We start from the raw sequence: 6,175 nt of genomic DNA, 5'->3' as shown, positions 1-6,175 counted from the left end.
CCATTCTATTGATGGGGTGTATTTGGATGAGAATGGAGACCTGGCAATGAACTTGGACCTTGTCAATTGGGTGAGATTTCTCAATGGATCCGTTGTAAGAATGAACGTTGGAAGTCTGGAAAGACGGGGCTTGCCTGGTGGCATATTCACCATTCATGAAGATCCCATTCCATGGCCCAGATGGCAAGATCAGGTGAAGAAATCCATCCCCAACATTCCATTGATTTTATTTCCCATCCCTTCACTAACATTCTTGATACTGGGAGGTAGAGGATATAAACAAACAAACTAATAAATATGAGATGTAAAAGGTATGGTGAGTAAAGGTGATGCTTTTCACTTGGAGGGAATGCCCAGCTCCTTTAGCTTGAGATTCTGTTATGGAGTCCCCTGAAATGCTGGAGATGCCCTCCTCTGCATCTGTTCCTGATCTGTCTCCCCATTCCTCAGCTTCCTCAGCCTGAACCCTCCTACCTTGATGCTCCTTCTCTCTCGCTCAGCCCCTGCCCCAGGCCAGGTGCGTGGAGAGCTGCCACCCAGGATTTTTCAAGGTGCCTCAAGAGGGAGACCCCGTTTGCTGCTATGACTGCACTCTGTGCCCTGAAGGGAGCATCTCCACTAGGGAAGGTGGGTGAGTGCAGAGGAAAAGACAGTGCCTGGGAGAGGGGACAAAATCCGACAGCAGTATGGGGTGCATTCTGGGATGCTAAACCCTCCTGGCAAAAAATTAGGATGGCCTGCTCATTTCCAGAGTATCAGAGCAGAAAATCATGGTCCATGGTCATGGTTTTACTCACCCTTTCCTTCATGAGTCCTAGATCCATTGCATGTTCCAACTCCTGTGTGGTGTTCTCTGCTTCCCAGAATGCCCCATTCCGTTGTGGCTTTGGTAGCCATGTACTCCTTTGCCTTCAGGGAAATCCAGGCACTTTTTCGCTTTGCTACCTATTGGTATTAAGTCTCCCCTGCTCATCACAGCCCCTGCATTCCTCCTTGCCTTATCCATCTCTGCAAAAACCCTTCCCTCAGCTCTCATGGGTGGTGTTTTGTCGCTCCAAAGTGCCCTCATGAAACCTTGGCATGTGAAGCCCACCTTATCATGCAGTCCTTCCCCTCCCCTTACAGAGGAACCAACAGTGCCCTGGGCAGCTCCCCCAAGGAGAACTGAGTGGCTTGCAGAGCAAAGATGTTCCTGAGCATGAGGAGCTTCTGGAGCATCTTTTTCCTCATCTGGAAAGCTGGAAGAGGACTACTCCTCTTGACAGCACTGCAGAGCTTGCCCTCAGGGAGGATGCTGGCAAAGGGCCCAGAGGGCTTTTTAAGCCATTGTTACCGTGCTGTTTGGGGTATGAGGGATTCACAGATATATGGGAAGGTTGGGAGGGAGGGCATGTGTGTTTGACCTTCAGCTCTGCATGCTGGACTTTGGCATATTTTGAAATGGGCAGGGGAGTTATATGCTTCCATGGAGTCCAACATGTGTAGAGGAATTCCATGATATTCTATATTTTTCTAACATCAAAATGTAAGGCATAAAAGATATTAAAGTGACTGTGTCTTCATGTATACTGAAAGTGGAATACCATAGCACAAAGCATCCTGTATTTCTTTATACAATTTCTTTATATCCAGCCATTTTCTTTCAAAAAACTCAAGGTGTTTCATATAATTCTCCTCCTCCTCCTCTCAATGCTATCCTAAAAGTAAGCCTGTGTGGTTGCCTGGGTTGAGAGGCCATGGGTGCCCCACAGCCACCGAGTGACCTCAATGGATGAGTCAAGACTAGCATCTGGATGGCCTTTCTACTGAATCATGTTTGTCCCTTGTCAGGCAGGCACTGCCAGATGCAGAAGTCCACCCAACCCACTGGGGGAGCTGAACTACCAATTTGAATCTGCTTCCCCGGCCTTCCTCCTCTTCTCTCCCATCCCAATGACCTCAGTGCAGTAAAGTTAGTTCAGAATTCAAAGAATCTCCCAGAATGCTCTTCAAACTGGAGATGGCCCATTCAGAAGGGTTTGCTTGGCAGAAGGTGAGAAAGGCTGAACTTGTCATTCAGTCCAAGCCCTTCTGGTTCCGAGGTGGTTTTCTGCATGGCTGTGAAGAAGGGTGCTTTACCTACATGGTAGGAAGGGGAGGGGGAAGGCAGAGTAGAGGCTGGCAATGCCCATTTTCAGCATCCTCTTTTGGGTGCTTCTAAATCCATATGTCTCCAGAGTAAATCAAGGGGTCGCAATTCCTCAGTCTTTCCAGACTGTCCCTCTGTTCAACCCATGGAGGGGTGGTGGTCTCCATTGAGTAGAAGGGAGTAGGCAAGGCTTTGGTACTGGATAAGTGCCTTGTTGGAGAGCTTGCGGCAGAAGATTGACAGGTTGGTTGGTGAGGAGGCAAGGATGGAATTCCCAGGGTGCACAGCTGGAGCCATGGAAACAGTGTCATATAAATGTAGAAAGAGTGCGTCAAATCTCTTCTGGCCGATGTCAGGGTACAGGACACAGAATGATCAATTCAAGTTGCGACAACCCAGATTCAGGCTGGACATCTGGAAAAGCTTCCTCACTATCAGAGAAATACAAGAGTAGAACCACTTGCCTAGAAACGTGGTGGGCTCTCCCACAGTTGTTAGTTACAAATTTGTGTCCAACCCATTGTGACCCCATGGACAACATTCCACCAGGCCTTCCTGTCCTCCTCCATCCCCTGGAGCCCACTTAAGCTAATGCCGATTGCGTCAGTGACTCCATCTAGCCACCTCATTCTCTGCCATCCCCTTCTTTTGCCATCTATAGTTCCCAGCAATAGGCTCTTCTCCTGGGAGTCTGTCCTTCTCATAAGGTGGGCAAAGTATTTGAGTTTCATCTTCAGGATCTGGCCTTCTGAAGAGGAGTCAGGGTTGATCTCCTCTAGGACTGACTGGTTTGATCCTCTTGTAGTCCAAGGGACTTGCAGGAGTCTTCTTCAGCACCACAATTCAGAGACCTGAATTCTTTGACACTCAGGCTTCCTTATGGTCCAACTTTCACAGCCATACATTGCAACTGGAAAAACCATAGCCTTGACTATACACACTTTTGTCGGCAGGCTGTCACAGCTTTCTATTATGCTGTCTAGACTTGCCATAGCTTTCCTCCAAAGGAGCAAGTGTCTTTTAATTTCTTGGCTGCAGTCCCCATCTGCAGTGATCTTGCAGCCCAGGAAAATAAAATCTGTCACTACCTCCATTTCTTCCCCATCTATTTGCCAGTAAGTGAGTGGACTGGATGCCATGATCTTCGTTTTCTTAATGATGAGATTCAAGCAAACTTTTGCGCTCAACTCCTTCACCCACATCAAGAGGCCCTTTAGTTCCTCTTCACTTTCTGCCATTAGAGTGGAATCATCTGCGTACTGGAGGTTGTTGATATTTCACCCAGCAATTCAGAAAGAAGCTTGACAGCCATCTGAGTGGGATGGTATAACCTGGTGTTCTGGAACAGAAGGGGGTTGGACTCGATGGTCTTCATGGCCTCTTCCAACTCTCCTATTCTATGATTCTGTGAGAGAAGGCCTCCTGGGCCATATGGTCTGACCCTCGGCTTCAGCCGGCTCTACTCATGACATGTCCACCATGATGGACTCCTGTGTGTCTCAGAGAAACTGGTTGTGAGTGCTCATCCGATATCAGGCTCAATGCAGCTGAAGGGCCTGAGAGTCAGGCTGGATGAGTATTGGGTGGGGGAGCAGCACCCCTTCAATCTTCTTATCTGACTCTTGTGGGTGGCTCAAGCACTGGAGTTAGAGATAGGATTAGGACTGGGACTAGGGGCATCCCAGTAGAGTTTTTCCACCTGGCATCAGATCCCCCACTCAAGCAAGGTTGCAGCGAGCTTTTCATGAGAAGGCTACATGCCTGGCTAGAGTTCGGAATGCTTTTTGTGGGTTGTTGAGATCTCTGTAAACTTCCAGAGAACCTGCTCCTTGCCCTGTGCAAGTTGGCAAAAGCAAATCTGCAGCTGCAGAAAGCAGGGACAGACCTTGTGTGTAGTGGAACAATCATGATGGACAGCCCAGCAGTCACAAAGGGATTGCACAAACCCAGTCATACTCTACAGAGACTTTATTTCAGCCATTCCAAAATCTTTTCACACTGCAGAATAAGCACTGATGGTGGGGAATGTGACCCTCCTTGTGGATTTTTGGTGAGACAGTGGATGGTCCAGGGTAGACATAGACATGTCCTCCACACTTCCTGGCATGTTCACCCCACCCCACTGAGACGTGGAAGGGATGGAGTCCCTGCCAAGATCAGACATTCTGTTGTTCATGAATTGATTCATGATTGCAAGAAAAAAACAATTTTAGACCACTTTGAAAAGTGCCCTCCAGTTAGTTGGCAGACATGATTCATCTCAGGAAATTTGTTAAAACTGGAGAATGAAGGGGCCCAGCAAGTCCATGCCCAGCAGGAAAGCACTCTATATTGCCTCTCATAACGAAATCATGTCCTTATCAGTACCAATAAAATTAATACTAGTAGTAGTTAAAAGAAAAATAACAATAATGAAAAAAGTTTACAGGGCAGAGAAAGAATGGCTGTCAGGGTGCTGTTTCTTTCGCTTCCAACAGATGCAGAGCGTTGCCTGAAGTGCCCAGAAGATCAGCATCCAAACAAGGCCCAGGATCAGTGCATACCTAAGCCCATCACCTTCCTGTCCTATGTAGAATCTTTGGGGACCTTCCTCACTTGCATGACTCTTCTTTTCTCCATAGTCACATTAAGCACATTGGGAATCTTTTGGAAATTCCAGGAAACCCCAGTAGTCAAGGCCAACAACAGAGATCTCTCTTATGTTCTGCTTGTCTCACTCCTTCTTTGCTTTGTGTGCTCTTTCCTCTTCATTGGCCAGCCAAGAAGTATCACCTGCCTCCTCCAACAAACAGCATTCAGCATCATCTTCTCGGTGGCCATCTCTTCCCTCCTGGCCAAAACTGTCACTGTGGTCCTGGCCTTCCTGGCCACCAAGCCAGGCAAAAGGACAAGAAACTGGTTGGGGAGGAGTTTGGCCAACTCCATTGTCATCTGCTTCTCCAGTGTCCAAGTAGTCCTCTCCACCATCTGGCTGAGCACCTCTCCCCCTTTCCCTGACTCTGACATGCACTCCCTGCCTACACAGATCATCCTGCAGTGCAACGAAGGCTCTGTGGTCATGTTCTATGCTGCCCTTGGCTACATGGGCTTCCTGGCTGCCATCTGCTTCACGCTGGCTTTCCTTGCCAGGAAGCTTCCTGGGGCCTTCAATGAGGCCAAGCTGATCACCTTCAGCATGTTGGTCTTCTGCAGTGTCTGGGTTTCCTTCTTGCCCACCTACCTGAGCACCAAGGGCAAGTACATGGTGGCCGTGCAGGTTTTCTCCATCTTGGCTTCTAGTGCTGGACTGCTGGGCTGCATCTTCCTGCCCAAGTGCTACATTATTCTAGTGAGGCCTGACCTGAATACCAAGGATCACCTCATGATGAAAAGTAAATCATAAATTTTATTTATATTGTTCATCAACAGCTCAAGGATCTGACATTTGTGAACATTGCAGAGATCAATTTTCAGTTTTTGGGCAGTATAAAAATGAAACAACAAAAAACAAAAACAAAAACCCATTTGCACTTTTCAGTCATTGGGAAAAATAAAATTCCATTTCAAACATGGGGAAGCAGCAATGAATTTATCCAGGTTAATCTCATTAGTGCAGTCTGTGTTTGGTCCTTTTTTGTTTGTTTTTTTCTACTAATAGTTTCTTTTTGCAGTCATCGAGATTTTCATGCTATGTTTTGAAGTGTCAGGAGAAAAATCCTTGTTGACCAGAACTTGGCACGGTAACAAAAATGCAACTTCTCAGTTTTTAAAACATGACCAACTTGCCACTTTCCTGGAAGTCCCTTCAGTACATATATGATATTCCTGGCAAGTCTCAGCTCGTAATCAGCCTTAGCCTTGCGAAGAACCCTTCTGCAATGGGCCTCCTCCTCCCGGTATACCGTTTTATTTCCCCCAGTACACATTTCCTGCAGAGGTTCATCTTTCGTCTAATCCCTCTAACCACCTCCTTTCGCATCCATGGTGGCACTCTCCTCTGCCTCCCCACCTTACTGACTAGAGGTATCGTCAAGCCTTGCGCCTCCAAAACCTCCCTTTTGAGTGCGA

Source organism: Varanus komodoensis, unplaced genomic scaffold (genome assembly GCF_004798865.1).
Source record: "Varanus komodoensis strain SLA01 unplaced genomic scaffold, ASM479886v1 scaffold108, whole genome shotgun sequence".
NCBI lineage: Eukaryota > Metazoa > Chordata > Lepidosauria > Squamata > Varanidae > Varanus > Varanus komodoensis.
This window is presented reverse-complemented; position numbering follows the sequence as displayed.